The sequence below is a fragment of the Eschscholzia californica genome, unplaced genomic scaffold (assembly GCF_041429995.1).
Source record: "Eschscholzia californica isolate CP2 unplaced genomic scaffold, dmEscCali1.0.p SCAF_2, whole genome shotgun sequence".
Taxonomy (NCBI): domain Eukaryota; kingdom Viridiplantae; phylum Streptophyta; class Magnoliopsida; order Ranunculales; family Papaveraceae; genus Eschscholzia; species Eschscholzia californica.
Window position 1 is genome coordinate 10,648,800 of NW_028238309.1, and position 8,785 is coordinate 10,657,584.

General features: G+C 36.2%; 1 long non-coding RNA gene and 1 pseudogene across 1 annotated transcript; one reads left to right on the plus strand and one right to left on the minus strand.

The window, feature by feature from the left end:
- Positions 1 to 1,031, plus strand: LOC147556147 (zinc finger BED domain-containing protein RICESLEEPER 2-like; annotated as a pseudogene).
- A 5,627-nt stretch (positions 1,032 to 6,658) lies between these two features.
- LOC147556148 (uncharacterized) lies at positions 6,659 to 8,785 on the minus strand. Its single transcript, XR_015234984.1, has 3 exons — positions 8,702 to 8,785; positions 7,990 to 8,056; positions 6,659 to 6,880 (listed from the first exon to the last, which is right to left on the minus strand). It is a non-coding gene; the product is annotated as an uncharacterized LOC147556148 (long non-coding RNA).

The window sequence follows — 8,785 nt, forward strand, 5'->3', positions numbered from 1 at the left end:
TCGAGAAATACTATTCGGGGGGATCTTCTGAAAATATACTATGAGATGAAAGTTGAGTTACAACGTGAGTTAGATTCAATATCTTCGCGAGTTAGTCTCACGACTGATTTATGGACAGTTGAACATCAAAACAAGGGTTATTGTTGTCTAACTTGCCACTACATTGACGATGAGTGGAAATTACATAAGAAGGTCATTACTTATGTAATGGTGCCGTCTCCACATACAGGTGAAGTTCTAACTGAGGTTATCAAGTCTTTGGCATTGTCATGGAATATTGATGACAAATTATTTTCAATCTCAGTTGATAATGCAACTAGTAATGATGTGATGATAAGAAATCTTAAACTATGGCTAAATGGAAAGAAATCGTTGCTTCTTGATGGAGAGATGTTTCATATGCGTTGTAGTGCACATATATTAAATCTTATTGTACAAAATGGATTGCGAGTCATAGATGATTTTCTTAGAAAGATTCGAGAAACGTTAACTATATAAATGCTTCTCAAAGTAGACTCGAAAAGTTTGAAAGTGCATTGGCTCAAACAAGATTGGTGGGAAAGGGAGTTGAAAGATATGTTCTTACTAGGTGGAATTCAACTTATTTGATGCTTAAAAGTGCCATTGCAGTGCGCGAGGAATTTAAGCGTTTAACAGAGTTGGATCTAGGATATAAATGTTTCCCTAATTTGGATGAATGGAAAAAAACAGAAGTTGTTTGTGAAGGTTTGAAAGTATTTTACGAGGAAACACTAAAGTTTTCAGGTGTTAAGTATCCAACTGCAAATTTGTATTTTAAAAGTGTTCTTCAAGTAAACAAAGAGATTCTTCGTCGTGAATTAAGTGAGCATTCATATCTTCGTGACATGGCAATGCAAATGAGAGAAAAAATTGATAAATATTGGAGCGAGTGTAGCCTAATGATGAGCATTGGTATGGTGTTTGATCCACGATACAAGGCAATATATGTAGAATTTGTTTTTAAGAAGCTTTATCGTAGCAATGGTTACATTAAGTTCAACGATCTTTGAGAAATGTTTATTCTGCATATGAAATGCCGCAATCTTCTTCTGTCAGTTTCTTCATGAATTCATCAGAAAGTATTTCAAAGTCCTCTCTCGATTTGGTATCTGACCAAATGAGTAGAGGGAATGATGGAGAATTCGATGAATTTTTAAGGGAGGAAGATACTAGTTTTGAAACTACAAAATCAGAGTTGGATAGATACTTGGAAGAAAAGTTGTTTCCAAAAGGAAATGATGATTGGAGTTTCAATGTATTACGTTGGTGGAGAAATTGTGGTGTTCAATATCCTAAACTTAATAAGATGACTCGAGATTTCTTGGTTGTTCGAGTGACCACGGTAGCATCAGAATTTGCTTTCAGTTGTGGCCCAAGATACTCACGGAATACAGATCTTCATTAGCTCCTGAAGTAGTGGAAGCCTTGAGTTGTTTAAAAGATTGGCTACCATCTTTACCAGGTAATACGTGATATTTTTTGTTAGTTAACACCATTTAATGTTTTGTTTGTTTCTTTAATTATTTCTTTTTCTTTTTCAGATCTTGAGTCTGAGACTGATAATAGAAATGAGCAATCAAGTGCTACTTGATTTTGTAGTGCTACTTGATACCTCCAAAACGCATGATCTAATTGGAGGTAAATTCCATGTTTATCTCTTCATACTTGTCAAATTGTTTCCATATATGTCCACCAATTAACTGATTGAATTCCCATGATTCTTATGTTTTTACGTTCTTAGAAGTTTATAATGATTTGCATCCATATATATTCTGGTTGGTCCAAATGACATTTCTAGTAATGATGAATTTTAGAATATGTAACACTATAATTTTTGGATCTTCTTTAGAACTAAAGATTTGTTCAATAACAAAATGACTAGCATGAAAGAAACAAGATGACTGTCATTCACTTAGTTCCACCTTATGTTCGCAGTGTTTAACTGAATATGAATCAAGATTTTGTTTAATGTTTTTAGGTTTTTTTTGGCGGGTTAGGGATTTATGAGACTTTATAATGTTTGTATCTCTTATATCAATGTTATAGATCTTTTAATATTATGCAATAATTGTGTTCATTCTCTATTTCTGATCTTTTAGGGTTTGTGTATGCAATTCCAATTTCTGATGGTTGTACAAAAGTAATGGATTTAGTCATTTCTGGTAGATGATTTGTTTCTGCTTGTTTGGTAGTTTATTCATGAAGAAATAATGGTGAAATCATGATTTTTTTCAGTTGGGAAAGATTTGTTCTGGATTGGTAATTGAGATCCAACCGTTGATGAGTATATTCGGTTCTGGATATGGATAGGAAGAAAGAATAGGTGGCCTTATGATATTGAGCATTGAAGCATTTGTGAATGAAAGATTGACTTTTGTTCATTGGATATACAGCCTTAGTTCAAGATGTAGTCTATCTTGCAAACCTAAATGCTCCTTTTGTTTTCAGGGGAGAAGGACTACTATGAACGACAATTTGCTACTCTAAGATCCTTCGTTGAAGTCAACGCGTTGGAAACATCTGGTGGCGTTGTTGAAGAACCTTTTGATTTTATTTCGTCTCGCAACTTATATATTATTTTCAGCCAATGACTTTGTAATTTAAATTACCAATCCTAATGAATTGCGTTGATGATTTTGAAGAGTTGTCGGCAAGTGAAACTGGACTGATATCTTTGAAGGAAGTTATGTCGAAATGAATTTTCTTTGGTTTAGGGTTACTGTTGCATTAATACATGGATTTTTTTTTCTTTTCGGATATTGGATATTTAACGGATATCCGTTAATACTAGCGGACACGGATACGAATGCTGACATGTATTATCCGTCGGATATTTATCGAATTCGGATATCCGGTATCGGATACGGATATACCTGTATCCGATCCGATAAGTTACCGTTTACAGGGCTAGATATTGCCTAATTATTCATCTTAACTATATTTTGTTATTGGCTAATTATATATGGTTATTGTGTGATGTAAGAGAGTTTTTTTTTTTCCGTAAGTATGGACACAATTAGTTGTTTGGAAGTTTTATAGGCCCCCGTTCTTGTTAAAAGGGCCCCTATTTGTGAGTTCGGTACGAGCCCGCTGAATTCACAAGAGACCACTCAGTACGAGCTCACCGAATTCACAAGAGATCATCTGGTAAGAACCCACTGAAATTCACTCCAGTAGTCTATTTTTGTGAATTCAGTGGATCACACAAAATTGAGATTTGAGAATTCGGTGGACTCGCACCGAACTCATAAGAGGGGTCCTTTTAACAAGAATGAGGGACCTATAAAACTTCCCTTAATTGTTTGATGTTCGGTTGGGTTTACTTTTTTTTTTTGATGAACGCGGTTGGGTTTACTTAGTTGCATTATGAGAGGAAAAAAGTGTAGCATGAATATGTTGTGTAGCTAAAGATTTAAGATCAATGATTCTACTCATGCAATTTATTTTGTCTACAAAATTGACATCTGATGGACACTGTATTAGGAAGAGACCGTTAGGTTTCTCAAGGCTTGAAATGGTGATGGATAATTTGACAATTGAGATGACATGATATAGTCAAACTTGTTGGTCCGACCTAAGTGGACAAGTGAAAAGAACCTCGAGTTGTCATAATGTGGTTATCTTCATAGTTCATTCACCCACATAATTTTCAGTATTCCATGCATATTTTCGGTATTCAATTACAGACTTCTATGGTTCTATTGAAATAATTCTCAATGAAAAACCGCATTATCTTATAGAACTAGATAATTCAAATAAATTAATAAACATTGTTTGATGAATAAAACTTACCATAACTACGCGTACAAGCATAACTTCAGGAAGGTTGGAATATATATCCAAGGTATAAAAGCGAAGTTTTCCCATGTTTGGAGTTGTAGGATCTATCCTCGACATCCTGAAGTTTTGTTATCAAGGTAGATAGGTGGCTTGAATTCATGTCCCCGACCAAGCGAGTAGAAGAATGTTAGTTGGACAACAACAGTTGTACGTCGACCATAAGAAGTAATCCATCTGTCAACTTTATGAATTGGTTGAATCAAGTAAACCAATATAACACAAATCAACCATTCAAACGAGTCAAATTTCACAATCGAATCATACAATAACAAATATTCTTTTGCTGTTATTGCAGAGATTAGACAATTATTTTTATCTAGGGTGTGAAGTTAGCCTGATGCCTGATCGGGAGAACCCCGAGAAAAAAATAAGCTACATGAAATCCAGCATGGGCTACACTGGCCCGGCCTACTAATTTAGAAGATTACCTATTGCCATTGGCAACAAGAAAAAGGTTTATCCAAGTATATAGCCGATTAAGTAGTCCGTTTAATCGCCCTGGCTGATTTAAGGTCCTAAAATACAAACTCTACGTTTGGACCAGTACTAGATTGGTCGTTTATAAACTTTCTTATAAGTTAGCCTCAAGCCCTCAACAAATTATGATTTTTAGTTATTAGAAATTTTATTCCTAATTACTCTTACCCGACGATCCGGACAATCCGGTTCTTCAATAACTCGTTTGTAAAAGCATTTATAGTGGTTTTTGTGCAACGTATTTTCAATTGGATTTTTGAGTCAACAGTCCAAAATCTGGGGGGTAAACCCAAAAAAATCCACTCTTGCCCAAACATTAGTTGCAGGTCCAAATGTCAGTTTTTTTTTTATTCCCCTCTTGCCTTTGGATGGGACATGCTGACGTTTTCCTGAAAAAAAATGTCTGGTAAATAAAATAATTTACCAGTACACGAAAAATTCAAAGTTTCAAAATTTTTTGAAAATTTGAAATTTTCAAACGAAATTTCAAATTCCCGCCCAGCAAACCATCTTTTCTCGGTAAATAAAATAATTTCCCGTACACAAAAAATTTCAATTTTCAAATTTTTTTGAAATTTTCAAACGAAATATTTTTTTCGAAATTTTGAAATTTTAAAACGAAATTTCAAATTCCCAGCTAAATTTTCAAATTTTTTTGAAAATTTAAAATTCCCGCCCAGCAAAAGTGTCTAGTACAGAAAAAAATTTCCAATAAATAAAATAATTTCCCGGTCACAAAATCTTTTTTTCGAAGTTTTGAAAATTTCAAACGAAATTTCAAATTCCCGCCCAAATTTTCAATTTTTTTTACGAAATTTCAAATTCCCGCCCAGCAAAAATGTCTAGTACAGAAAAAAATTTCTAGTAAATAAAATAATTTCGTTTCCTGGGAATTTTTCGGTGGCAGTTCCGTAAATTTCTGAACAGTACACATTCTGATGGACGGGTTGTCAGATTATTTTTCAGAAAAAAAATCGTTTCCCGAGAAATTTCGATGGCAATTTTGTAATTTCAATGACAATTTTGTAATTTTCGATGATATGAACGGTAAATACTTTATTTTCTAAGGGCCCTTTACGTAATTTTGACCCCCAAACTGACACATTGGACCTCCCTTTCATTTTTAGGCAACTTTGGGTGGGATTTTCATTTTGGTCCCCTTTTTGGACCAATGGCCCAATCCCTCTTTTCAATTTTACATGACTCAGATTCCGCCTGAAAATCTTAACGTTCTTGAAATTTTGAAGTTGGGAAAGCTTGACAGGGTCTTATGTGCTCGTGGATATCCGAGCCCAACTCGATTCCCACCCTTAGTTTTATTCTTTGGTACTTTGCTCTTTAATATAGGTTCCTACCTAGGAATCCTACCCAAGTGATTGAGCTGCTAACTCCTTAGCCAAACTTGCCAGAATCTTTAAGTTCTGGTCCAATTGTCTAGACTTTTGAAAGACTTTTATGCAACCTCATCAACACCTTCAGGTGTTCTTTATTAATAACGACAAACTTGACCTAGTTCAACATAAAAAAAAAAAAAAAAAAAAATTGACCCAACGTTCAATTTTAAGGTTTTTCAAGTTAAAAAGTACAAGTTATATTTTATCTAGTTAAAATCTAATTTTGTGTTTTGTTTCGTTAATAACTTAAGTATTTGTATTTTGTTTGGTTAAGAACCCAATATTTTTTGTAACCAGGGGCGGAACCAAGATCTCGTACGAGGCCGGGCAAGCCTAAAGTCTATAAAGGAGAGTGAGAGTTGGAACCAAAATGAAAAGAAAGAGCAAGGAGGCAGGCCCAGAGGTTTGAACTCGGGTCTTTAGGTTGGAAGTAGACAAACTCCACCACCAAAGCTAAAGCAATCTATTGTAGATTGTGGTATCTTAGTTTGTATATGTGGAGATCAGGCCGGGCAACTGCCCAGCCTGGTCTCCACATAGTTCCGCCCCTGTTTGTAACTCTTTTGGAAGCAGTTGTAATCCTTTTGCAAGTAGTCGCTCGTTTTGCAAGCAATTGCTACCTTTCTGCAAAGCCGTCGCAATTGTTTTTCAAGCAGTTATGACCTTTTTGCAATCAGTTGAAATTACGTAAATACCTAGGGAGCAGAAGTGTGACGCCCCGTGTCCCAAAATAGACACGACCACGCCCCGGCAACTCACAGACGAGACAAAAATCCGACAGAGACTCCTCTGTAAATCGAACCGGTCGCACGTGTAAACCTGTCATGCAAACCATACATTCGCATATACAAGAATAAACTATAAAGCGGAAGCTAAACAAACTCAACTCAATTTCGGGTCAAAACCCGAACCACAAAAATACAAACGCCTCATAAAACGCCGATACAACTTATAAACAACTCTAAGTGTTACGTATATACATATTAGAGTTTGATTTTCTGCACTAAATACATAACTTTAAAATAACAAGAAGCCAATAAACAAATCCAAAGACAACAACATAACCCTGCTAGCCTCGTCAGACAAGATCACCGGCTGGAATACACACTCCGCCTCGAGGCTACAACCAAGAACCTGCACACTAACAACTGGTAGGGGGTCAGAATACTCACCGACACGAGTTATTCTGGTAGAAGACCAATCCAAAACCCATCACGTTTTCAAAAGTTCATTCAATAAGTTGTAAACATCATGACAAAACGAGTTATCAAACCAGTTACTGTATATACTATATACAAAACCATTTTCCTTAATCTAGCAAGCAATGGCAGTGATTAGCTGCGCACTCATGGTGCGCTCCCAATAAGAGGAGAGTACCTCAGGAGAACCTAGAGTGCGTTAGATAGTACCAGCCCATTTAGGCACTAGCTAATGCACTACGTCTCCTCGAGAAAGAGACTTACCCCTAGCCGGTAAGTCCCTCTCCCACTAAGGGACTCCGCAATCATTGAAGAGTTTACCTCATGATACATATATACCTTAAGTATCTAAATACGTTTTTGATCACCGAGTTCGAATAAGAGAGTTGTCCCCCAATACCCATGGAAGGACCTGAACCTCATTCTCTTCGGTACCCTGTCATGCATCTAATGCGATCTTTCAAAATCAGTTTCATTCGTATATCAAAACCACATTCTCATATTCGATTCAAATAAGTTCATTCGTATATCAAAACCAATATTCTCATTCAATTCATTATCTTATCAAACACGGAAGTGGAACAACCAAGAGTCATATCGCCACAAAGCAGAGGGATTCCCAATCAATGTCACCTCCCAGACGAGCGGTCAGGAGTACGTCCCTGAGCCTCGAACTGGAGGCACGAGCACCAATGGCCAGCAAGTGAAGCACTTTACTCCCATAGGTCTCATGACTAGTGTCGCCCACCTCACCGGTCTCACACGAGTCACACCCGTGTCCACATGTCATCCTGCCCTCAATGCCTACGTGCCCGTAGGTTGACATAATCCGCAATCGGGTACATACAAGAAAATCCCAAGTAGTTTGCAATCACAGTAAAAACAGTTCGAAAGCATTTCTCATATTGCAGTAAAACCATTCAACCATATTTCAGTTCATCACATAACTCGAGTTTCATGCTACCTAACTCTAGTTATAATGGCGCATATATAACTATAGAATCTAGCATATTCATTATCTATAAAACCATGCTGGATAAAGGATTCAGAACCCCTACCTCAGTCCTTGCATCACCAAAGACCTCCCGCCTACCAGACGAACTAATTCCTCCTCATTCGCATACTCTGGGATAAGGAAGAATAACCATAAATCGAATAGAAAGATTAGGTTCTTCGATAAGAACCTTCTCACGACAAAACAATAATTAAAAGAAAACGATAAAAACTTAAAACATAAAAACAATCAATAACGCTAGAAGACTTCGAATAATCGATTTGATCTCTAACTTTCATAGCCATGTCCACTGAATACTCGAAATGCATACAAATCGACCAACCGACTTCCCATAAATTCTATTTTTCATGTTAGAGTCTTCATAAGCTGACAAATCAGATAATGAACTTCATACTATAAATCTATAGCTGAAACTGTCCATTCCTATGAAATATGACAAAATTCGGGTAACCATCTCTATTCCAGTTCATTCTCAAAACTAGTCCAAATATGAAATTCGAGCCGTAAAATAATTCGGCAGCACCCCGTCTATATATGGTCACCCCAAAATAGTCCATAACATTCTAAACATGATCCTGAACATAAACCATTAGAAGAAATCGAATAATAATCGTCTAAATAGCTCCAAATTTCGATCCCAAATGAAATTAGTATAACTATACAGTATACGAAATAGCTATCATAAAACCATCAAATTTGGACGAAATTGGAATTTCTGAACCGCTAAATATATAGAACAAGTCGAATGGAATTACCTGGAACAAGTTTCACTGAATTCCGACAAACCATAGCGAAGAAATCGATGAAAGAAACTCGGAACCCCTCGCGGCAAAAACCCC